Raw genomic sequence first — 26609 nt, 5'->3', positions numbered from 1 at the left:
AATGAAACCTTCACACTGGGACTCCAACCAAGAGAGCTGCTACTTCTTCACAGCGGTAAAGCACAGATCCACAGCTTGAGGACAGCAAGTACCAAGAGGTACAGAGAGTGGCAGGCCACTAGATATTATCTACCACTTGGAAGCCTAACTGTCTAACTAGCTGATGACTTCAATTACCATGACTAAATCACAATCCAGTTACCATCGAGAAATTAATTCCTGAAACTTGGAGAATATCCCACTGTGGAGGCAGCCAGTTTATCTGGATTCAAAGTCAAAACATCTCTATTTCATAATACTGTGGCTTATTTTGATTAAATATGCATTATGGTCATTGTATTTAAAAAAGAAAGCAAAAGGTTATCTTGGGATTAAAATGAAATTACCTTTTGATGAAAAGGTTAAAAATATGTTTGGAGATTTCACAGCCATCTGGGGCTAACAAGTGTTGGCAGAAGTTAGAAACAATTAATTTATTCTTTGAATGAGGTTAAGATAAACGGGCCCTCCAAGTACGCGAATGATCGGACTGCTTGGCGCAGGTTGCCAAGGCATAAATGCTCAAGATGCATCCACAACAATTGTGTTTGATTTGTATTTTGGTCCAAACACAAGATCTACTTGTAAAATCACTGAGTAGACACAGAATATAAAATAAGTTTTATTGTAATGGGAAGTATTATGGGTAGAATTATGTCCCCAGAAATTCATATGTGGAAGTCTAAACCCCTAGTACCTCAAAACATTTTATTTGAGAACTGGACCATTAAAGATCTAATTTCTTTTTTTGTTTAAAGATTTATTCATTTATTTGAAAGTCAGAGTTACACAGAGAGAAAAAAAGAGGGAGGGGGGAGGGGGAGGGAGAGAGGTTTTTCCATCTGCTGGTTCACTCCCTAATTGGCCGAGATGGCCAGAGCTGAGCGGATCCGGAGCCAGGAGCCTCTTCTGGGTCTCCCATGCAGGTGCAGGGGCCCAAGGACTTGGGCCATCTTCTACTGCTTTCCCAGGCCAGAGCTGTATCAGAAGTGGAGCAGCTAGGACTTGAACTGGTGCCCACATGGGATGCGGGCATTACAGGTGGCAGCTTTACCCGCTACACCACATTGCCGGCCCCAAGACCTAATTTCTTGAGTAGGGTGAACCCCTAAACAACCATGACTGGGATCCTTATAAAAAGGAAACATTTGGAAACAGACATATATACAGGGAGGTGATCATGTGAAGGCAAAGGCTAAAATGGGGGTCAGAGGATGCTCCTACAACCCAAGGCATATAATACACTGCCAGCAAACCACCCCAAACTGGGAGAGAACCAGGCAACGCATGAGCCGAACTTGCCAACACCTTCAGCTTGGATTTCCAGAATTCCAGAGAACAAATTCCATTGTTTAAACCACCCAGTGTGTGGCAGTTTGAGAAGTGCCACTTCAGTGTTTGTAGGGTGTGACTGTATTGAAGCTGCATATTTCAAGGAACCAGGAGAGTAGTTTCTAACTCCTGACTTCCAAAAGAAGTGATTTCCTAGAATTTAAATTACAACAGAAAAGGAAAGGTCAAGGAGGAGGGATCAGGGCAGGGAGAAACTGAGCCACAAGGTATCTACAGAGCGCTTGGGAGGGGCCTGAAAGTGTGGACACCTTCACAGAGACTGAAAGAAAACGCTGATGTTTTTGAATGCTTATTAGCCAGCAGGAAGTATGAAAGATAATGAAGAGATTGACAGAACTCAGAAAAAAATTTAAATTAAAACAGCACATTAGCCAGGCGCCTCAGCTCACTAGGCTAATCCTCCACCTGCGGCGCCGGCACCCCGGGTTCTAGTTCCGGTTGGGGCGTCAGATTCTGTCCCGGTTGCTCTTCCAGTCCAGCTCTCTCCTGTGGCCTGGGAAGGCAATGGAGGATGGCCCAAGTCCTTGGGCCCTGCACCCGCATGGGGGACCAGAAGAAGCACCTGGCTCCTGGCTTCGGGATCAGCACAGTGCGCCGGCCGTAGCGGCCATTTGGGGGGTGAACCTACGGAAGGAAGACCTTTCTCTCTGTCTCTCTCTCTCACTGTCTAACTCTGTCAAAAAAAACAAAACAAAACAAAACAAAAACCATAAATGCAGAGCCTTCATGAAGCTGACTTCATGTGCTTCATATGTTTACATAATTCAAAAGAAAATATATTAAGAAATAGTAAAAGAAAATATGTAAGAGAGGTGGGTGTTGCGGTGCAGCAGGATAGGCTGCTGCTTGGGATGCCTGCACCCCAGATCAGAGTGCTCTTTGGAATCTCAGCTCTACCACTTCCAATATGGCTCTCTGCTAATGTGCAGGGAAAACAACAGATAATGGCCCAAGGGCTGGGGACCCTGCCACCCACTGGGGAAACCATGGATGCAGTTCCTGGCTGCCTGTGTCAGTCTTGCCCAACCCTGGCTGTTGCAGGCATTTGGGGAGTGAACCGGCAGAGAGAGGATCTCTCTCTTTCTCTCTCTGTCATTCTGCCTTTCAAATAAAAATATATAAATCTTTTAAAAAGATATTTGTATATGAGATCTACTTTGAAAGGAATGACAGTGTAATGGAGATTTTATAATATTTATTAATAAAGCCATATGTTCATTTATAGATGAAAACATGTAAATCAAGCATATTTAAATGTATGTATTTACATACATTTAAATAATAATATACTCATGTAATAATAAAATACTCATGTAAATATACTTAACAACATGTATTTAAAACAACAAGTGTCTGCAAATTAAGATGATGTATGGGAATACTAAGTCCACTCAGAGGGGACAGGGAAGGAACAGGAGAATCAGAATTGAATTATTTATTAAGCAAGAATCCAACAAAGTGCCTGAAAAAACTTACTTTCCTCAGACTTTCGCATATATATTTAAATACTAAAATCAGTTGGATGTTTAACTTTTTAAACTGTATTCATTATTTTTTAGAAACCTGCATTTAAATATTTAAGTTTATCACAACCCAGATCTCTGTCTTCTTGAATATTTCTGCATATTCCTCAGATAGTCCCAGTTTCCCACTAGGAAATGAACAGAAATAGAAACACTGCACACAAAATCTACTCTTAAGAGGGAAAATAAATGATGTGCACCCTGACTCCAGAGGGTGTAATCAATACAGCATGTCTTCAGAAGGATGTTTGAATTTAAAAGATGAAAGGAACACATAAACAGTGAAGTAGAATTAAACAACATGAGGGACAGCAATGTGTTGCAGCCCCAGCAGGTTCCACTGCCCCTTGCGACAGCTGCTCCATTTCCAGTCCAGCTTCCCGCTAATGCGCCTGGAAAGCAACAGAAGAGGACTCAAGTATTCGGGTCCCTGCTACCCATGAGGGAGACACAGCTGGAGTTCATGGCTCCTGGCTTCAGCCTGGCCTGGAATTGGTTGTTGTGGTCACCTAGGGAGTGAACCAGAGGTGGCAGATTTCTCTTTCTGTGTCTCTTCCTCTCTCTGTCACTCTGTCTTTCAAATAAATAGGTCTTTAAATAATACAAAAGTAAAATAATATTCCTCCACATGAATCTAATGCCGCACCCCAAACTGGTGTGGAAAAAATAAGGCCCTACTGGCAGCAATCAGCAACAGAGTTATTCTGCCGACACTCAGCATCATCATTATCAGTAATATTCAGATGAGGAGAATGTATTTGTAATTTGATAGGAGTCTTTTTTCAATGACTGTAACTATTAAAAAGCCAGATATGAATCTTAGACTTATTTTGATTTCTTTAATACTAGTATAGAGTTAACATTCCTGGAACTAGCCAGAAGGGTTTAGAAACTAGTAAGTTGTTTCCATGGTGACCAGTGCTCTGCCAAAGAGATCATTTCTCACATTTCCTATAACCCAGAGACCACACAGAAGGAGAAGAGAGATCTAGCTTTGGGTTTTCAGGGCCACCATCAATTATGATTTCTGGTAAGATTTTTTATTTTTAGGAGCCTGCTGAGTAGGGCATTTGGCATTATTGAGTAAAAGCTACCCAGGCTTCGTGTTTTCCTGTTCTTTCATCTGTCAACAGTCGCTGGGCGCACGCTCTGATGGAGGCTAGGTGGTGACACAGCAACCCACAGACTTCACGGCAATGCATGCTGGGAGATCCGGCCGACTTGCTCCTAAAATCCTGGAGACAGGGGAGGGCACAAGGCAGAAAGCAGGACGTGTGCAGCTCTCCTGTGCCGCAGGGAGTGGCTTCCGTCCAGCTGGGGCTTCAGGAGTATCAGCAGGACACCTGAGTGGTGACCAATGGCCATGCGAGGAGAGAATCCACCTGCGCCCGGGGCAGGTCTCGTTACAGGAAATGTGTTCATTCTGCTTCAAACTTAATTCTGCCCAGAGAGTCGAGCACGAGAACGCCCTGTCCGCACCATGCGGCGGTCAACTTCAGAGCTGGAATTAACAGCAGTGTCCTTGATTAGCTGAGCAGACACCTGGCCATGCCTGCGATGCTCCACCCTCACCAGGCAGACGGCAGCCGTTCAGGGCTGTTTTCTCATCTGCACCAAGTGGGTGGTGTGAGGATTGAGTGAGGAGCCCCAGGTTCACGCTTACAAGGGGGTGAACTCACAGCGATCATTTAGTAAATGTTAAGGAACTGGCAGCACTAACGTTAATGTCAACAAATAGTGTCCTCCACCAGCTCTGGTAGGGAAAACTCAAGGCAGTCTTTGTAAATGATGAGATGGAGCAGGTGGGATGCAGAAGGGAATTCTCTGAAGAGCATCCTGATACCTTTGGCTTTATTTTGAGTTGAAACTAGTTAACTGGAGGATTTCCACTGACTCTTGCTAACATATGAGAAGAGCAGAAACCATATTACAGATGTGTAAAGGATAAATTTTTTTAAAGATGCCGAAGTAAAGAAACTGTTTTTAAAGTAAAAACAGGGGCCGGCGCCGCGGCTCAATAGGCTAATCCTCCGCCTAGCGGCGCCGGCACACCGGGTTCTAGTCCCGGTCGGGGCGCCGGATTCTGTCCTGGTTGCCCCTCTTCCAGGCCAGCCCTCTGCTGTGGCCAGGGAGTGCAGTGGAGGATGGCCCAGGTGCTTGGGCCCTGCACCCCATGGGAGACCAGGAAAAGCACCTGGCTCCTGCCGTCGGATCAGCGCGGTGCGCCGGCCGCAGCGCGCTGGCCGCGGCGGCCATTGGAGGGTGAACCAACGGCAAAGAAAGACCTTTCTCTCTGTCTCTCTCTCTCACCGTCCACTCTGCCTGTCAAAAAAAAAAAAAAAAAAAAAAAAGTAAAAACAGGTCTTGGTGTCATCTTACTCTGTGCTAAGACAGAGGTGGGAAATGTCTGGCCCTTGGGCCATATAAGGCCTGTAAAATTATTTGGTCTGGCCTGGCCAAGGCAATCTGAGGTGGGACTTGGAATTCAATATATTATAACAGCGTAATTTTTCAGTTGATAATTTTGTATGGCCTGCATATGATGCTGTAACTATCCATGGCCCTTGGCAGAAAACAGGTTCCCCACCCCTGTTCTGAAAAATCTCTTGATCAAATAATAAAAAAGCACTAAGCGAACTTTTTCAAGGAACAACGTTAACTCAGAAGCAAGATGTATCATGAACAAAGCCTCCACAGTACCACTGTTCTATAAAACTCTACCATGGCGTTATTTGCGACGCTTACCGGGTCCTCCCAGTAAGCATCCTTGCAAATTAGTGTAATGATTTTGAACCTTACTTTGATTTTAATCCATTTATCACATCAACTGGAATAATCCCAAAGTAAATCACAACTGCTAAGAGGAAAAAGAGGCACAAGGGAGGGAAAGGCAGTTGGAAAGAAAGCGAGGCCTTTGGGTTCAGATTCTAGCATAGCTGAGCAAACTCAATCAAATTGAAGGCACCCACAAGTCAATTAAAGCACAGAACTCATTAGTGCGACTCTAAGACACCGTGTGTGAAGCACTACACAGGAAGAGGGTCACAGTGAACCAGGAGCATTCATTCCCCATGTACTACGGACACCCAAGGCTGATGAGAAAGTTAGCAGAGAGCTCTGATTTTCTCAGAACTGTCGGAATTAGGGCTTAGCCACTGATGACCTTCAAGTGACAACATATTTCATGATCCTTATGCACTCACGTGCACGAATTCATGTGGATGATGCAAAAAGGCAGATGCTGATCAGAGTGGCTGTGAAGTAAACCCACTCATCTGCGGAGCTTTTTATTTCAGCGGCTCCTGCCCGCCCCTTGTTGGATCACTTGATTGTCGTTCTAAAACTCCAAAGCTGTACTACAGAGTTTTTACCACTGCAAGTGGAATATTCATGGCACTCATCTCCTATCCTGTCAAAAGCAGTATTTATACACGTAAGAATATAAAACTGTTGTAAGCAGGAAAAAAATGTCACAGATTTACAAGGGATTGAATTTACAAGTTGAAGCGCATGGGCATCACCTTGGAAGCTCTCTGATCAAAAAGCCAGAATTAAAAGCTGCAAAGGCTGACCTTGCTGGTTTTTGGACAAAATATCACTTGACCATGGAACTGTGGTGATAACTCTTCCCTCGCCTCCTTTCATTGTAAGAATGCTACTGAACCAAGGGCGAAGACATAAACTCTGAAGTGGCGTTCAGTTTCCTCGTAACTTCCGCACCGATCCTAGTGCACACTATCAATCGAAATCATAAGCCTTTCTCCAGTTTGGGAAATGAGAGGAATATAATTTGGTTTATTCAATTAAGTGTGCATACTCAAAGCACCCCATAAAAACAAGCGTATACAATCCCTCTTCTCAAATCTCTTCCAAGAAAGAAGATAACATGGCCAATGCAGCATAGGAGCAAGAGGAATTCAGATTTCGGAGATTAACTGTGAAACACATGGAGAATTCTGTCTAGAAATGTCATTTTACTGCAGGAGCTCTAGACTAGATAAATGTCTAGAAACATCATTTGAAATTGGGAATTCATCAAGTCAGTAAAATAATGAAGATAGCTAGGGAGTGACTGGGAAGAAGGGAAGATCCTTTGTTTTGCACACGCTCTCACTCTCTGCATGCTGGAAAATGAGAATTAGTTAAGAAACTAAAATTGTGATTACTCTTTAAAATTAATTGTGAAATATTGCTAGTTCTAACATATTAGAACAGGAGTAAAAATAAGTATATTTTGATATTCTGTATATTGTTTAATATGTTTCATAATAAATTAATTTTCTATTTAATTCCATTTTAGAAGTATCTGTCTGGCCCCTCTAAGCAGTCAAGGGCTAGAAGTAGGGACAAGGGATAGAATCAGGTATTGGCTTGAGTTTTACTACTAGGAGAGTTTCTTGGCCTCACCCAAGAGATACACTTTCGAAAAGCCTCAAGTTAATTCTGTAAGCCAAATCCTAGTTTCCCATTGATAATTTACTCCTGTTTCTATTAATTTCATTGATTTTTAAATTGGAATTGGCCCCTAAGGACTACAGCTTAGAACATAATAAGAATCTTGATGTTTGTTAGGTTTCAAAGTATTTCTTAGCTACACAAGGTTTACCTAAAGCAAAGATGAAGAGGAGCATCAATATGTAAAACAGACAGGTGCAGAATCACTCTGGCTGAAGGAGAGCTTTGCATCTCAATCACCATCATCTATGAAACTCCAAATACTCTAGGAAGCATAGCCTGAAAAATCACTGATGAGTTTAATCTGTTCACTCTACTGATAAACCCAAGAGGGGCTGGTCTTAGCGACAAGTCTAGTTTGGAGCTGTGATGTAGGAGTAGGTGAATGGACTTAAGGCTTGGTTTTTCCTGTTTTGACCTACAGAATGTAGAAGAATCATTTTTCTCTTATATTTCTGTTGCCTCACCAATAAAACTGATATAAAAGTTGTCCACACTCACAAGGCTGTTGAAGTAAATGTGCCTTGTAAAATGGAAAGGCTGAGAAACACACAAATTCCTGCAGTTGCTACTGTATCAGAAACCAGAGAACTAGTGATGGGGATCAAGGCCCAGTGACCTGAGTCTCAGACTGCCACAGGCCCCAGATGATGATGGAGGTGACGGACATCAGCAGAGACGTCTCCTTGGGACCACTATATGATAAACATACCTGACACAGAATGCCAGGTTGGCATCTGTAACAAGTTCTTTTGTTCAGAGAAAGCTTCGGTAAAGTTAATCTGCCAAAGAACACGGTTTCTACATAGGAAGAAAGAATTTCTCTCCAATGCATATGAAGCACTTTGAACCTGAAGCCAGTCCCCCTCGATGCTGGGTGGCTGAAAGGGACCCAGGATCTGCAACCAGACAGCATGGGCTCGAATCTTACCCCGCAACTCCATTTTACGTACAACAGTTACAAGCACAAGTGTTTTTGGGTTTCGGATTCTGGAATATTTGCATATACATAATGAGGTATCTTGGGGAATGGGACCAAAGTTTAAACACAGAATTCATTTATGTTTCATATGCACTTTATACATTTAGCCTGAAGGTAATTTTATATAATATTTCAAGTAATTTTATGCATTCAATAAAGTTTCATGGTGTGGAGTTTGCCACTTGTGGTGTCATATGAGCCCTCAAATGTGTCAGGTTTTGAAGTATTTTGGAATTTCTGATTTTTAGATCAGGGATGTGCTCATTGTGATAAAGGAGATGACACGCATTATATGCTTAATTAATACCAGGACCAGAGCCTAGGAAGTGTCCAATATATACTAAGCAAAGCACTAGTTCCATATGCTTCTACTGGTGCAACATCATGGCAGTCACTACACAGTGGAGCTGTTAGTCCATTAACATTCCACTGTCTTTACTAGGAAACATACCAGAATTGAAACGCACACTTAGTGTATCACCATCTGTCACCGAAAACTGAGGGGCCTGGAAACCACAGGTGGTGGGTGGTGAAGTATTTTGCATATCCCAGCAATACCACATGTGTTTCAAACAGAAGCACCTCTCTCTATGGAACATCCTAGGCAGCACACAGTGGTCCTACTTACGGATGAGGCCAAGTGCCAATCAAGTGGTAAGTTATTAGCCGGAGACAGAAGAACACTTCAGATGGCACTTCAAAGCAAGGTTTTAGTAGTTTTAAAGATAAGATACCAACTGGATGCAAATGTCTAGTAATCATAAAATGCTCTGAACTATGGTTGTTGTATTTAAAATTAGTAAGCTAGTGCAAACATGGATAATGTCAAGTACCATTACTAAGGTACAATGAGGAACCCTAAAATGGTGCAGATTCGGCATAAAATGTTTTCAAGTGATCTCTTAATTTTCTGTTTCTTAATGGGAGATTTGGAGTTACATATTCATGTAATTCTTCTTTATTGGACTTAGCATGCTTTAATAGAATGCTTAATGACTTAATGACCAATGGCTGTTAAAAATATGAAAGATGCCTTCCAAGCCACGAAATGAGGCCATTTACTTTGGGTCAATGCTCTTGTGGACTGCCTCAGGAGAGCTGAAGATTTGGCTGTCCCGAGACCACTGCACACAGGCAAACGCAGTGTTCAGAGAGCCAGTGCCCAGAACTGCAGTGGGGAATGAACCACAGCTCAGAAGCAGGATGCAGCATGTTACATAACAGGCGAACGTCCTGTGGAAGGTTCAAGGTAGAAAAATCAGACATCTGGAGGAGGCGGGCAGCGAACAGCCTTAAAATCCTTTCTAAATAAATACGCCAGGTGTTTTGCAGGAACATTCCTTGTCCTCCTTCAAAAGGAAGGTGAAACCTTTGCTGACCAAGTTCAACACATGCATCCTCTGGTACTAGAAGCCCAGAGAGTCAAATTCTTCAATGCAAACTCTAAATGGGTCAGCTTTTCAAGACTTTCTGGTTGGTTAAATGGAGAGGTACGATCCTTCTCTGAGAAAAGGTTTCCCTGCCCCACCTGACCCCCCCCCCCCGAAAAACTACAGCATGAAGGACAAATAAATAAGAGAGTAAAGAGAGGAAGCCCTGCCTTTTCCTTGCTTTTGCTGTCTGCTGCCAGGTTCACAACAAGGATGCAGAGGCAGGAGTGAGGCAGAGCACACAGGAAGTACGGCTCTGTCTGCTCTGGCCCCCTGTGCACCTGTAAGGGAGTGTCTGGAGGGAGGGTCCTGGAGGGGTGCAAGCTGAAAGCTGCTCCTCCTCGTGCTGTGCTTAAAACCGAATGCAGCTTGGTGAGGATATTTGCCATCATTCTCTTAGTAATGCTACAAAACCTCTGCTGGTGCCTGACAGCAACCTCTTGAGACCTATCCAAGTGAATGGCTTAAGAGTGAAGCTTCGGGGCCAGTGCTGTGGCACAGTGGGTTGACGCCCTGGGCTGAAGCGCCTGCATCCCATATGGGCGATGGTTCAAGACTCGGCTGCTCCACTCCCGATCCAGCTCTCTGCTATGGCCTGGGAAAGCAGTAGAAGATGGCCCAAGTCCTTGGGTCCCTGCGCCCACGTGGGAGACCTGGAAGAAGCTCCTGGCTCCTGGCTTCAGTTCGGCACAGCTCTGGCCATTGTGGCCAACTGGGGAGTAAACCATTGGATGGAAGACCTCTCTATCTCTCTCTGCCTCTCCTCTTTCTGTGTAACTCTGACTTTCAAATAAATAAATAAATCTTTAAGAGTGAAGCTTCTATGTGCAGCACAGAGAGGAAGGGCCTATGTGGCATTCTTTTTTCCAGTGAAAAGTCTAGTTTCAGAAGCTGAGGCTTGGGGCCAGCATTGTGGCATAGCCTTTAAGCTGCTGCCTGCAGTGCCAGTATCCCACAGGAGCACCAAAAGTCCCAGTTACTCCACTTCTGATCCAGCTCTCTGCTCATGCACCTGGGAAAGCAGTGGAAAATGGCTAAAGTTCTTAGGTCAGCACCCACATCGGAAACCCAGAGGGATTTTTTGGCTTCCACCCAGCCCAGCCCTGGCTGGTGCAGTCATTTGGGGAGTGAATCAACAGATAGAAGATCTTTCTGTGTGTGCATGCTCGCTCTCTCTCTCTCTCTCTCTCTCTCCCTCTAACTCTTTAAAATAAATAAATCTTTAAAAACACACTGAAGCTTAAGCCCACTACTGTTGGAAGGAAGGAAGGAAGGAGAGCATACAGAATGCTATAAAAATCACTTAAATGGCCAGTGCCGTGGCTCACTAGGCTAATCCTCTGCCTTGCGGCACCGGCACACCGGGTTCTAGTCCCGGTCGGGGCACCGGATTCTGTCCTGGTTGCCCCTCTTCCAGGCCAGCTCTCTGCTGTGGCCAGGGAGTGCAGTGGAGGATGGCCCAAGCACTTGGGCCCTGCACCCCATGGGAGACCAGGATAAGTATCTGGCTCCTGCCATCGGATCAGCTCAGTGTGCTGGCTGCAGGGCGCCGGCCGCGGCGGCCATTGGAGGGTGAACCAAAGGCAAAGGAAGACCTTTCTCTCTCTCTCTCTCTCTCTGTCACTGTCCACTCTGCCTGTCCAAAAAAAAAAATCACTTAAATGAGAAGTGAAATTGAAATGAGAAACTCTTGACACTTGGAGGTCAACTGCCAGTGAAATGATGCTTCAAACAGTGTTTTAGGTGAGGAGCACACCATCAGTACACTGGGTGAACTCCTATTTCCCTCCACCATATGGTACACGATTCAAATGGCAGCCAGGGAAGTGCTGGTCACAGCCCTCACAGGAGCCTAGACCCTCAGGGAGGGCCCCAAGGCTTCTGAGAACACATCGGACCACTGGGCATCTCCTAAGTGTAGAACCAAAGACCTGAAGACGGTCCCGTAGTGTGAGCATTCGGATGCCACAGACTTGAGCCGTCAAGGAACTCGCCACAGCATCCAATCGTGCAACCAAGGCTTCCAGCCTGCCTGAAACTGATCAGTTTCCAGAGCTCCTCGACACTCTTTTCACTTCTGATCACAGCACTCAGAGTTGCCCTCCTTCTCAAAATGACTTTTCAAATAGGAGGTTTTCATCTCTTCTGAGAAATGACTGAGAATGTTGGCATCTTAGGGTAGGAAAGCTTCTTAACCCTCATTTAACTACATGTGTATGGGGTTTGTGTGTGTATATATATATATACACACACACATATATATTAATTAATTAATTAATTAATTAAATACAGCATTTTTATTTTTACTTGAGAGACAGATGACAGGGCTCTCATGCACTGGCTCACTCCCCAAATGCCTGCAATAACTAGAGTTGGGCTGGTACAAAAGCTGGGAGCCAGAAACTCAACCTGGATCCCCCACATGAGTGGCAGGAACCCAATTACTTGAGCCATCACTTCTGCCTTTCAGGGTCTGCACTAGCAGGAAACCAGAGTCGGGAAGGCAGAGCCAGATTCAAACCCAAGGTCTCCAACACAGGATGCAGGTGTCTGCCCCTGGAGATGTCTCTTTGCTGGAATGAAGACTGCATTAACACACTGGATGGGAACCAAGGCAAACTGTGAGCAGTGGGGACAGGCCATGGCTGTACTCTTCACCAGCCCCGATGTGTGATCTTCTGAGGTGGTACCTCCCCCAAATTCCAGAATGAAGGCACTTATTGGAGTTAACCACAAATAACTGAACCTCTGACTGGGAATTCTTAGGGAACAATCAATTTGAGCTAAAAAACAAAATTGTATGCAACCTGAATTCTGTTAACAAAAAACTGCATTTTAAATGCGGTTGAAGAGAGCAGATTTAAGGAGCCTTTTTCATAAAACTAATTGTGCCTTGATTACTCCCTCTTTTGACTAAAGTTTAAGCCCAAATGCTTCTAATTGTATACCATGACATCCAACTATGATAAAATCTAAGCAACTCAATTTTTTTCTCCTTTTCTGTTTCTGATTTTATTTTCTCCTTGCTTTTTTCCCACTAGTATATCTCTCTGTCTTTCAAGGAAGTCCTGCTGCTATGTCTTATATCTGAAGATGTTGCCATCAGGGCTGCTGAGAGGCAGTGATTAAAAGGGCAGATAAGGGCAGGTACATGGCAAGATGTTAAGATACCACTTGTGAAGCCTGCATTCAAATCAAAGTGCCTGGGTTCGAGTCCTGGCTCTGCTTCCTATCGCAGCTTCCAGCTAATGTGCACGCTGAGAGGCAGCAGGTATGGCTTAAGTACCTGGGTCCCTGATACCCATGTGAGAGACACACATGGGGTATCTGGATCTTAGGTTCACAGCCCTGGCTGTTGCAGGCAAGTGGAAAGCGAACCAGCAGATGAGAGATCTTTGTCTACCTGTCTCTCTCTCTCTCTCTCTCTGCTTTGCAAATAATAAATCCAAAAGGCAGATGAGGAACATACAGTGATTTTCATATGCATAAAAAACTTCCAGTCTTATTAAATTCCGCAAACATTTTTAATTCTCTTCAATTACAAGTATCTGTGTTGGATTCTAAATTAAAGTCAGAGTTAAAAGATTCCCTCCTTCAAGGTGCAGAAAATCTATCAGGACAAAGCAGAAGAATTTGCCAGGATGTAATTCATGTGACCCTCATATATGCACACACCACAACATGTACATGACTGTGTTCTTGGAGTCATAAGGGACTCTGAATACACAGATGGAAATTCTGAGTGAGTGGAGATGTAAGGATAAGAGGCATTCCTTTACCCGGGAGAGTTAGTCTGAAGTGGGCTCCATAGACCAGGCAAACTGTAATCCTGTTTCTACTTGCAGTGTTCTGCGCTGTCTGGGGTTTGTGCTTCCCTCTGGAGGAGATGCTACTTATTTTCCTCTAGACTATGTTTTCCACTTGCTCATTAAGGTGTCACTCTAGGAATAGGCATCAGCCACACTGGCTTAAGTCACTGCATTTGATGACCACACCCCACATCTGAGTATCTGGTTTGAATCCCAGATATTCTTTTTTTTTAAGTTTATTTATTTGAAAGGCAGAGTTACAGAGAGACAGAGATAGAGAGAGAAAGAGAGAGAGATCTTCCATCCATTAGTTCACTCCCCAAATGGCTGCAACAACCAGAGCTGGGCCAGGTTGAAGTCAGGAGTCAGGACCTTCATCGAGGTCTCCCACATAGGTGTAAGGGCCCAAGCACTTGGGCCATCTTCTGCTGCTTTCTTAGACCATTAGCAGGAAACTGGACTGGAAGTGGAACAGCCAGGACATGAACTGGCACCCATATGAGATGCCAGCATTGTAGGCAGTAACTTCACCTGTTATACCATAGTACGGTCTTGATACTCTTCTTCTGATCCCCTTCTTGCTAACGCATGCCCTGGCGGATGATGGCTCAAGTACTAGTGTCCCTGCCACCCATGTGGGAGACCCAGATAGAATTCTAGGCTCTTGGCTTTAGTTTGGCCCAGCCTTGATGTTGCTGCATCTGGGAAGTGAATCAGGGGATACACTCTCTGCCTCTCTGCCTTTCAGGTAAAATTAAAATACGTAACTTTTAAAAGTTTTAAAAGATGTCACTCGGAGCCAGCACTGTGGCTCAGTAGGTCAAGCTGCCACCTGTGATGCCAGCATCACATACAACCACCTGTTCCAGCCCCAGCTGCTCCACTTCTGTTCTAGCTCCTTGCTAATGCACCTGGCGAAACAGCAGACCTGGGAAAGCAGTGGAAGACAGGCCCAAGTGCTTGGGCTTCTATAACCCACATGAGAGATTCAGAGTTCAAGGCTCCCAGCTTTTGCCTGGCCCAGTCCTGGCCATTGCAGCCATTGGGGAGTAAATCAGTGAATGGAAGGTCTCCCTCTCTCTCTGCCTTTCAAATGAATAGATCTTTAAAAAAAAAAAAAAAAAAAAAAAAAAAGATGTTGCTCTACTATAGGCATTTAAGAACAGACATCAGCTTTCCACTCAGTGTGACTGAATGAATTTTTTTTTTCATGCAGGACTCCCAGGGCTGGTGAATGACGTTATCCCTCAGTCAGGAAGCTCATTAATCAGTCCATGAGACAGTGCTGATGCTGCAAAACAGGCTGAAAGCCCCTATAGGCTGAGAGCCTTCGCCTCCGATCTCCCAGCTTGGGCTACACTGAACAGACAGCCCCTCACACTGGAGAGCCCGAGTTTTATGGAAAATTTCAAAGTAAATTCACAATTTGAGAGGTAACATTCAAGGGTATTTCAACAAGCTAGTGGAACATGGAATTAAAAGGTAAGTTTATTTAGCAGCAAAAAACTGGACATCCATGTATAACACAGATGTTCACAAAGTTCATGAAAAACTGCCTATTACAAAAACACAAGACATGCATTTCAAAGCATTTGCACTGAAAGTAATTCATCTTTTAATTCCATTTTCCATGAACTTTTGGAGGTACTCACATATGAATGCTTAAATAAAGCAAAGGATAAAAGGATAATTTTAAAACTACTTACAAGCATACATGATATATATTAAAATGTAAAGAAATATCTTCTATGAATTTTGTTAATGAATAACTGGGTAAATGAATGGAAAGAATTCTTAGAGTCTGTTCAAAAAAATTTAAAGAAAAATTGACTTGAAATGGGCCTTAAAGAAACTCCAGGGCTTTAGGAGGCAAGAATCAAATTGTAAGGATTCCACATAGGAGTAATGTATACAGAGTGAGCAGCCCTAATCTAGAAATCCAAAATCTCAAACTTTCTGAGTGCCAACCTGATGCCCTACATGGAAAATTCCATAAGATGAAACTTTGCTTCATACGCAAAATTATTTTTTAAAAAACATTGTATAACATTGTCTTTGGGCTATGTGTACAAGAAGCATATGAAACATAAATGAATTTTAGGTTTAGACTTGGGTTCCATCCCTAGGATATCGCACTATAGATATGCAAATCCAAAGAATTCTGCTGGTTCCAAGCACTGTGCATCAGGGATGCTCAACAGGGACTGAATTTCAGTAAGTGTGGAGAACCCAGAACAGAGGTGGCTGGCGAATCTTAATTTAATCGATAGGAAAGTGGGAGAAGCAAGGTTTTGGAGCAGGGAGGTAACAGGATGAGAAGAGTGTTTGGAAGAGAGTTTTCCGCTCACTGGATGGACTGGCGTGAGAGCAGAGATCCAAGGGATGTGGCCGGCATGCAGCTAAGTTGGTGCTAGAGAAGTCTGTAGTTGAAGAGGGGCTGTGCCAGCACACAGGGAGGAAAGGTCAACACAGCATGGTAACAGTCACTTGGCGAGGATTCATCCCCGCGGCAGGCAGGCTCTTCCATGACTGTCACACTGAAGGCTGACTCTCTTTGGCCAAGGATGATGCTCTGCTTGAGTTTAACTGTGTTCTACAGAGGGGCATGAATGTGGCCTAGTGGTTAAAATGCTGCTTAGGATGGCAGTATCACACAGCAGAGTGCCTGGGTTCAAATCCAGCCTGCCTTCCAGATTCCAGCTTCCTGCTAATGCAGACCCTGGAGGCAGCAGCTGATGGTTCACATAGTTGGGTCCTTGCTACTCATGTGAGATCTGGACTGAGTCTCTGGCTCCTGGCTTTGGCCTCAAGCCACAGCAGGGATTTAGGGATTGAACCAACCTGTGGGGAGCAGCCCGGACTGGACTGAGTTACTGGAATTAAGACTTATTCTATGCATCTGCTCTCCCACAATATGGCGCTGGGAGAGAAGTAAACAGCTTCCACACAGCTGCCTCCAGTTCAACCAATAAACTGTAGGACTTGCTCCTGATTGGAGAGCAGCGTACTCGGCGTGTGGGCAGCCGAGTTAGGATTGGCGGAGGAGGACTATAAAGGAGGAGAGAGACGGCATGCACCAGGAACATCTAAGGGGAACATCTAAGGGGAACACCTGTGCAGCCCCCGAGAAGAGCCGGCCGGCGGTGTGCCGCTCCCCTGCGGAAGTGGGGAATGTGGCCAGGGGGAACTGCCCTTCCACGGAGGTGGAAGGGATAGTAGCCAACCCGGGAAGAACCAGCAGCAAGCCCGGGGAGAGCCGAGCAGACAGAAGGACAGCGCAGGGTCCTGTGTCGTTCCTCCATGAAGACGGGGAGCGACACAACCAATGGGAGCTTTCTCTCTCTCTCTCTCTCTCTGAACCAACCAATGAGAGCGCGCTCTCTCTCTCTCTCTATTAAATTAAAAAAAAAATCTTTTTAAGCATCCTATAGAAAACCTAGACCTGTGGAGCAAAGGTAAAGGCAAATGAAGAGTATTTCAAGACAGTGGTAGACCAGCACTCTGAGAAGTTGAGAGTAAACGTCCAACAGCACCCACAGACCACGCAAGGAGGGCAAAGGTGCTGTCTCTCCCCTGATGAAGAGGGTTATTTCTCAAAGGAAAATAAATGCACACTAAGAATATTTTCAAGGTTTTCTATCACATCCTTGAAGACAGATTCATTTCAAAAATATGGACTATTTAACAAGGTTTTATCCTACTTAATGGAAGAGAGAGGTCACTAAGCAGAGGTCTGGACGAGCATGGAGCACCACGTCTCCCCCGGCCTCTCAGAGCACCTGACCCTTTTCCCCACTCACACCTGGAAATGGGAGCAGACACCGGACAGGGAGGGAAGAGACAGGGAGGTGCTGAAACTCCAGCTTATCTCTGGGCAGAACTGCAGTCACGGTGCACGTCCTTCTCTCCAATCTGGGTGCTGGGTGCTCTCCAGTCTCTATCTCTCATTCCTCGACTTTTTTTTTTTTAAAGACTTATTTATTTTTATTTGAAAATCAGTTACACAGGGAGAAGAGAGGCAGAGAGAGAGACAGAGAGAGGGAGAGGGAGAGGGAGAGAGAGAGAGAGAGAGAGAGAGGTCTTCCATCCGATGGTTCACTCCCCAATTGGCCACAATGGCCGGAGCTGTGCCTATCTGAAGTCAAGAGCCAGGAGTCTCTTCCGGGTCTCCCATGTGGGTACAGGGACCCAAGGACTTGGGCCATCTTGTACTTCTTTCCCAGGCCGTAGCAGAGAGCCAGATCAGAAGTGGAGCAGCCAGGTCTCCAACCGGTGCCCATATGGGATGCTGGGGCTTCAGGCCAGGGTGTTAACCCGCTGCACCACAGCGCCAGCCCCTCCTTGACTTTTCTGTCTCTTCCCTTCTTTGACTACTTGAAGACTTTGCTGGTGTCTGTGGAATCACCCTAATACCCCACCAGTCATCCATGTTTCCCTGTAATCTTCCCCCTTGCCTAACTTCCTGTGGTCAACTTTCCCATTGCATTGATAAGGACCCTGTCATTACGAAGGAATCAACTGTCAAGGCTCCACTGGGGATTCATCAGAAGAGTTTCGGGTAGACTTCAGCTTCCCACTCACTGTGTGTCTAACCACGCAGCAACCTCTGGAGTACCACATCCCTCATCTGCACAATGAGGATTCAGGGCCAGTGATGACGACAGATGAACCATTCAGGTCTCTGGCACAGTCACGGGGCAGTCTTTTCACACAGAACTGCCTCAACCCAACCACCTTTCCTTTCGTTTCTTCCTCTTGTTTTTTTAAGAAAACCAGTCTCCATACTCACAGTGACTCATTAAAGCATTAATAAGTAACAACAACTAACAACAGCAGAGCAATGCACACGTAGTATCACAGGATTTGTCTTTGGTTTGATGAAAACAGAACATTGAAAACATGCCAACGAGCTTAATTGATAACTTAGTGTTTCAAATCATAATCATTCTTGAACTTCATAATAAATGTGTATGAAATCCTCAAACTCTTGAATCTCTCGAACAATGGGCACTAAAATTCTCAAATATAATAGAATTATACTTTCTGGAATATCAGAGTAGTCTTCATTAGGAAAGGAATTCTCTCTGTAGCCATGCTTGTAGCAGCCTGTTTAATTTTTGTGAATAAGAAGAAAACATTAAAACTCCTAATTTCGGGTTGGTGTTGGAGTACAGCTGGATAAGCCACCCCCTGCAATGTCAGCATCCCATAATGTGCCAGTTCAAATCCTGACTGCTCCACTTCAGATACAGCTCCCTGCCAATGTGCCTGGAAAAGCAACAGAAAATGACCCAAGTGCCTGGGCCCCTGCCAACCATGTGGGAGACCCAGATGGAGTTCCAAGCTCCTAGTTTCAGCCTGCTCCAGGTCTGGCTGTTGAGGCCATTTGGGGTGTGAACCAGCAGAGAGAAGATCGATCTCCTTCTCTCTTCCTGTGTCTCCCTCTCTCTCTGTAACTCTGCCTTTCAAATAAATGAAATCTTTATTTTAAGTCGAAACTCCTAATTTCTTTTCCTAAGAATGTCCTTCCCTCCCCCATTTTGTTTAAAAGCATAGCAGGCAGACTGGCTCCAGTGGACTGCGTGGTGGACCGCATCACCATGGCCCACTTTCCCCATTCCCTCTGGAGACCTGGTTCAAGGTCAGGTGAAGTGGCCTCAGAGGACCCACACCTGACCCTACTGGGGAACCTGAGCTCTGAGTCATTCTCCGGCAAAGTGCTGACCTGGGAAAGTCAGCGCTGCTGGTGTGAAAGGAAGATGAGCCGGGGCAAGAACAAATCACTTGTCATGGAGGGCCAGCATTAGGAAATCTCAGATGGGGAAAGAAAGGTGTCCAGGGAAAACTAGCACATGCTTTGTTGGAGACCATTGAACACCAAAGAAAGGCACAAGGGTTGTTAGGGCTCCCAGCGATCTCTCTCCAGTCTCTGGCACTCACAGCATCAAGAGCAAAAACCGGTCCCATAGAAGTTTTGAAAAAGGAAACTTTCAAGGAGAAACTGACTTTATCATCTACTTAAGTTTGATTAAGATAACAAGAAGCCAAACACAAAGGTAGCTTCTAGTTTTTTTCCTGCAACTGCAATCACATGAACAGGGCCTAGGGATCAGTGTTTGTGAATTCCTTTCAAAACCACTGGCACATACATTTCTCAGGAAGTTTCAAGTGTTAGGATGATTAAATTCAAAAAAGTTTGGCCGCAAGAACATTACAGGTCATTTTCTTTCATGCCTCCATGTCTTTTTCCGGTCACCTTAAACAAGAGGCCACTTTAGAAAAAAAGACCCGGCTGAACCTTTAAATACTGACAGCTTCAATGCCCATGTGGAGATCCCCCTGCCCTTGCTACTGACCCCACCCCCAACCACAGAACATTCATGGAAGTGTCACCATGTTTAGTGTTTCAGTTGTCTTCAAATCAAATGTGCGTTAACAGAGGCATTTCAAATACCTGGGAGATTTACTGATAAACAGAACAGAGCATACAACAAACAAACAGTAACATGCAGAATATTCTAGAAGGTGCACCCACAGTACCTTGGAACAGCAAATCATCATCCCTGGCACCCTGGTCCTGGCAGGGACCTCGGAACGTCAGAGTTTTCTTCTCTATCTCTTTCTTTCTTTTTTTGAAGCTTTTTTTTTTGTTCCAATTTTTCTGATTTTTTTTTTCTTGCCAGGTAGCAAAAAGGCTCTTTGCCTTATTATAACAATGACACAGGTTTTTCAGAGAATCAATACCTCTGCTCAGAATGAATCAAAGCAAAGCGGTACACTCACCTGGGAAGGGAAGGGATATTCCAGGGACGTAAGCAGAGGTCACAGGGAAGTCTTCCTTTCTTAAAGTGGCCTCCGCAGAAGGGAAAGCTAAAAACAGGAAAAAATGATTACTATAGCTCTTCTACTTGACAAAAATAGGCATGCATGCATTACATACCTTTAACAACAGAAAATGGTAATTCCTTTAAAATTTGTATCAATACATTATTTTTTAAAAAAAAGAGACAGCCAACACAGCAGTAAATGAAAATGCATTCATTTTTACCCCTTCATTAGAAGCAGTGTTTTGCTTACTTCAGCTACTGTTTTTCCTTTAAAGGAGGCACTTAACCATCGCAGACTATAGACACAGAAGACTGTAACAACAAGTTGTGAAGTCACATCAAATAGCATTTTGCACAAACATCATCTCACTTCCAGGACTGTGACAGAGTGCTGGCATTTCAAAGGGCCTTGGGGTGGGCCCTCACCTGCCTCGTCCCTCCACCAGCCAGGGACGAGGCAGGTGAGGGCTCCATGGGCACCACTGCGCTGCCCTGGGCACAGCTTCTCAGGGCTCCATGGGCACCACTGGGCTGCCCTGGGCACAGCTTCTCAGGGCTCCATGGGCACCACTGGGCTGCCCTGGGCACAGCTTCTCAGGGCTCCATGGGCACCACTGAGCTGCCCTGGGCACAGCTTCTCAAAGCCATAGCAGCACCTTTCATCTGTACTCTGCTCCCAAGCAAGAAACCATTCATTCCTTTATTCAACAGGTACCACCCAAGCACTTTTATGAACTGTTAAAGGCCCTGGAGGTTAAGATAAAAATCTGTGGCCTTATAGGAGTTTACATTCCAAAGAGAGGAGACTGACACAAATACAACAGATAGAACTGAGATGACTCCATTGGAGCAAAAACCCTGAAGGCATTGTCGGAACAAGCCACAGGCTGTTTGGGCAACAGATTCCAAGAGAGGGAGAGGCCAGGATCAAAACTCTCCTGCTGAGCAAGGAGCAGGAGGCCAGTGTGGCTGGGGGAGGGGTTGGAGGAGAAGGGTGGATGCCAGGTGGCAATGGAGGAGCCCAGCCGTGGAAAGCAGGTGGCGTGGAAAGCAGGGGGTGGGGACAGCGAGCCCTGAAAGCCAGAGCCTGAGTACTGAAAAGGTGGGCAGAACAGAAGCTGACCTGGAAAGAAGGAATCAAGGGACAGGAGCACAGCAGAAGGGACAGCAAGGTCAGGTCTGCAGCTCTGAAGGGGAATGCTTCCAATTCAGTCAGTGGGGTGGGGATGGTAGAGGCTGCTCAACCCCCAAGGGGTGCAAAAATAAGCGTGGAAGCCCAGCTAGGGTAGTGCAGAATGGCAGGTGCCCCGACTGTAGCCAGGAAGAAGCAGAAATGCAGTGTCTTGTTTCCACGTGGAGAATGAACTGCTGGCAAGCACTCCTGCAAATACCTGACCCCTAAAGAGGACGCTTCCTGCAAATTTGGCAAGAAGATTTAAGAGATCTCGGAATCCAATTTAATGTGTAAGAAAAGCAGATGCCTTAATCAAGGCAAGGTGAAATCCAAGCCCAGATTGGACAAGCCTGTCTCTCACAAGCACATAGGAAAATTGATGACTTTTCAAAGTCTACAGGCAAATTCCTGGCAAAGCAAACAGTTCCAAAAGTAATCCCGAAATTACCAAGAGTACAACAGTAAGGGAAGTATTTTGTGGTCCCCCCCAAGATGCATTTCAAAGTTGTCCGATATATGTTTGAAAAGTTTCAAATCCCACATGCCACAAATGTATTAAAAATACAAACATTTCCACCCAATGATCCAGTGTGCGCGTTCTGAGAGGAGTCATTAGCGTGAAGGAGACAAATGATCCTTTGCATTGATTATATGTCAGAAATCAGATGTCATGACAAAACCCTGAAACACGAGACACGTCTGTGGCCACACTGCTCCCACGTAACCCTAGCAGCAGTGGATGTGTCAAGATGGGTGGGCATGGGCATTTGGGGCAGCAGCGAAGGCAGCAGTTGGGATACTCGCACCCCATAGTGGAGTGCCAGGGCTCTAGTCCCAGCTCCACTCCTGATTCCAGCTTCCTGCTGAAGCTTCTCTGGGAGGCGGCGGGTGATGGATCAAATAGTTGGGTCCCTGCAACCCACGTGGGAAACTCTGATGGAGTTTCCTGCTAGAGGCCTGTGCCCTGGTTTGCCCTGGCTGTTGTAGGCATTCGGAAAGTGAACTACAAGATGAGAGTGAGCTCTCTCTCTCTCTCTCTCTCCCCCCTCTTTCTCTCTCTCTGTCTGTGTCCCTGTCTGTCAAATAAATGAGTTTTAAAAGTCATAGCAGGCGGGCCGGCGCTGCGGCTCAATAGGCTAATCCTCCGCCTGCGGCGCCAGCACCCCCCAGGTTCTAGTCCCCGTCGGGGCGCGAGATTCTGTCCCGGTTGCCCCTCTTCCAGGCCAGCTCTCTGCTGTGGCCCAGGAGTGCAGTGGAGGATGGCCCAAGTCCTTGGGCTCTGCACCCGCATGGCAGACCAGGAGAAACACCAGGCTCCTGGCTTCAGATCAGTGCGGTGCGCCAGCTGCAGCGCGCCAGCCGTGGCGGCCATTGGAGGGTGAACCAACGGCAAAAGCTCTCTCTCTCTCACTGTCCACTCTGCCTGTCCAAAAAAAAAAAAAAAAAAAAAAGGTCATAGCAGGCAACAGTGACTAGTGACTGGGATCGGTACCATCTCTCTCTTAGGGCCTTTCCTGGCACCCCCTTATCCCCCTTTCTAAAGAACAGGTGGTTCTTGCTCGGTATCACAGCAAGCTAAGTGTCCACATCTGCTCCTTGAATTCTTATTATTAGCATATGTGGATTTCAAATGTTTTGCACCAAAATAAATTTATCTTTTAATTCCATTTTCCCTGACCTTTTAAATGTGCTCCTGTTTATTTAGCTGTCTCTCTTCCTCAGTAAGCACTTCTTGCAGGAAGGGCCTGTGCCTTCTCTCTTTCTCTCCATAAAGCTTAGCACAAAGCTGGCACATGGAAAAGTGCCCTTGATTACAGAATAAAGCAATGAAAGAAAAATAAATAACTGCACTTACATTTAAATATTTTCCAATGCAGGCAACTGTAAGGATGACTGACCCTGAAATATTTATCAATTGCTGATGACAGCTCTCTCCCAGTTCTTTCAAGATGCTCAAATGATCAGCCCCACAGTCACTCGTGGGTGTTACCTTAGAACTCTGCCATCCAACACCATGCACTACCCATTACTCCTGGTTTTTAAGATTTATTCATTTATTTTAAGATTTTATTTTAAAGATTTATTTAAGATTTATTTATTTATTTGAAAGGCAGAGTTAGAAAGGCAGAGGCAGAGAGCAAAAGAGGTCTTCCATCCACTGAATCACTCTCCAATTGGCCGCAACAGTCACAGCTGGGCTGATCCAAAGCCAGGAGCCAAAAGCTTCCTCTGGGTCTCCCATGCGAGTGCAGGGGCCCAAGAACTTGGCCCATCTTCTACTGCTTTCTCAGGCCATAGCAGAGAGCTGGATCAGAAGTGGAGCAGCCAGGACTCGAACTGGCCGCCATATGGGATGCCGGCACTAAGGGCGGCAGCTGTACCCACTACGCCACAGCACCGGCCTCCCATTACTCCTTCTTTATTACAATTGTCTTTCACATCTCACCCAGCCCAGCAGCTTTACGGCACCTCCACACAACATGGAAAGACTTTCAGTTTTTAAGCTGAATACTGCTTTTCCTGCTGTGATACTACGAGAGTACTTGAATAAGTTTGTAGAAAAATGGAACTAAAAGGTAAGTTTATTTTGGCACAACAAAATGTTTGAAACCCATGTATACATGGAAATGGGATCTTCAAAAAATTCATGGAAAATGTCTACTATACAAGCACAATGCATATTTTTAAAGTTTTTTACATCAAAATAAACATCTTTTAGTTCCAGTTTTCGTGAACTTTTTGAAGTAGAAAAACAGAAAGTTGTCACAACAGATAGTTTTTAGTTGTTTTTTTAAATTTTCATTTTACTTGAAAGGCGGGGAGTCACAGAGTCAGAAAGATAAGAGATCTTCCATCCAGGGTTCACTCCCCAGATGCTGGCAACAGCGAGGGCAGGGCCAGGGTGAAGCCTGGAGCCAGAATTCAGTCTGAGTCTCCTATGTATGCAAAAGGGACTCAAGTACTTGAGCTATCATCTGCTGCTTCCCCGGGTACACGCAAGCAGGAAGCTGGATTGGAAGTGGAGGAGCCAGGACTCAAACCAGGCATCCATATGTGACGCTGTAGTCTTAAACTACATCTTAACTTGCAGTACCGAATGCCCACCCCACAGAAAATTATATGTTTACATTCATGTTGACAGATTTATTTTTCATTGGTTAGAAAGGACATCCTGGGGCAGCAGTTAAGATAGGCATGTCCCACATCAGAGCATTTGGGTTGAACCCCTCACTGCCACTCCTGATTCCAGCTTTCTGCTAGTGTGGACCCCGGCAGGAGCAGTGGTGGCTCAGGTAGGTGAATTTCTGGTATCCCTATAGGAGACCTGGGTTGAGTTCCCAGTTTCAGACTTCGCTGGGGAATGAACAATCAGACAGGATCTCTTCCTCTGCCTCTCAAATAAACTCAACTTTTTAAAATAATCTTAAAAAATACCATTCTTATTAGCAAAGACCTTGGAATTATAAGAAAGGAAGAACAAAATTTTAAAAGTAAGAAATGCATTTTTATTTTCTTACCTTAGAAATATACAGTTTCCCCTTAATGTATGTTTTAAGATGTCATGCATCCGAAAATAAAAGTGCCTATTTTGGGTACTATGCAAAAACATAGATACCGTTTATGTAGTCTAACAAAAATGCCCCTCCAGTATAAGTTAAAAGGCCCTTTGGGATATCACATTACCAGTGCATTATGCAATACAGATGCAAATGGATATTGAAAATTTTAAGCAGCTCCTTGTAGGCACAGAAAAAGTCTCTGAGAATGGACATTACTGAGCAGGACTTCCCACCTCTGTCTATGACACTCGGCCCACTTGGCTCACAAGAGGAAGGCTGTGCCATGTTTATGTTTGCTCAGGGCTTTCACAGTAGATAAAGAAAGGACAGCAGTGATACAGTTCTGAAGCAGCCTACTTCCTAGACATTCTCTCAGACCAAGGCAATTTAGGGAGCACTGCACAAGCTAGAGAGTATCGTGGAATCACATCTGTTTATCCTTCTGCTCAAGGCAAACTGCTGATAAGGAGAAAGGTGGTCTCCACTCCACATCCACAGCCAGAGAACACATCAGGCAAAGAATGTCAGAGCCAGACAGGGGAGGGTCTGTACTCTCAAGAATAGCAAACCCAGTCACACGGACATAGTGCTGCTGGCCGCTGGTGTGCACTGGTCTGAGAGCTGGGAACTGGGTGAGTTTGCATCCAGGGAGTGAGACCTAAAACAGAACAACTGTTCTCACGCTCATGACGCCACACAAGGTAGCTAAGTCCTGAGAATCCCACCACCTGCTTCAAATCACAGAGACTCTGAGTGATGACCATCCAGCAATTTGTTATTACAGACACTAGGCTATTCCAATCCATGGCCGACTTTATTCTGAGCCCTGGACACTGGTATTTGAGTGAACTTGGACAGGGGATGCCTGGTCACCCCTCGGGATGGAAGCAGGAGGCATGTGAGTGACGGGGTGAGGCATAATTAGTATCCTGAAGTCTTCCTCTGCCAGAGAACCTCGGGAACCCCTTTAAAAAGGACACAGTTCTAGATCAGAGCCGTTATTTTCACACAGTACTTAAATGGCTGCGTTGGGCTTTTTGGAAACAGGGAAAGAAGTCCCATCGGGTGTCTGAAATCAGCAGGGCCTTCGGCTGATAGCAGACGCATGGTGGCAGCCAGCCAGCCGTGTGACTGTGACTCAATACCCAAGTTTCACTGGACTCTACAGTCTGCTCTGGGAAAGACATCAATTTTTAAGTTTCAGGACTAAGTGGAAACAGGGGCTCTTGAAGGGGCAGAAAATAGGGCTGTGGAGAGAACGCACGCTGAAAAGCAAGAATGAATCCACATTGCGTTTGTCTGGGATTCTTGAACCTGAGCCTTGCCCACTTACATATTTCTCCTCCGGAATGTACCATCCGGATTACAGAATTCATGGTTATTTGTTGTTTTCTTTGGAAAACAACACAGGCAGCCCTCAAATAGAAATAAAAAAAATTGCCGATGGTATTCAAAGT

The 26609-nt window shown here is 45.2% G+C and overlaps 1 protein-coding gene across 4 annotated transcripts in view; it reads right to left on the bottom strand.

The window, feature by feature from the left end:
- The window catches only part of FAM110B (family with sequence similarity 110 member B), a 183241-nt gene that overhangs the window by 57290 nt on the left and 99342 nt on the right, over positions 1-26609 (bottom strand). For all 4 annotated transcript variants that reach the window (XM_051844496.2, XM_051844495.2, XM_002710506.5 and 1 more), the window contains one exon: positions 20375-20461. The gene's annotated coding sequence lies outside the window, so the exon portion shown is untranslated. The remainder of the gene's footprint in view (positions 1-20374; positions 20462-26609) is intronic.

The sequence above is a fragment of the Oryctolagus cuniculus genome, chromosome 6 (genome assembly GCF_964237555.1).
Source record: "Oryctolagus cuniculus chromosome 6, mOryCun1.1, whole genome shotgun sequence".
NCBI classification, from domain to species: Eukaryota; Metazoa; Chordata; class Mammalia; order Lagomorpha; family Leporidae; genus Oryctolagus; species Oryctolagus cuniculus.
The sequence above is the reverse complement of the archived record's forward strand: the minus strand, read 5'-3'. Positions and strand labels throughout refer to the sequence as shown.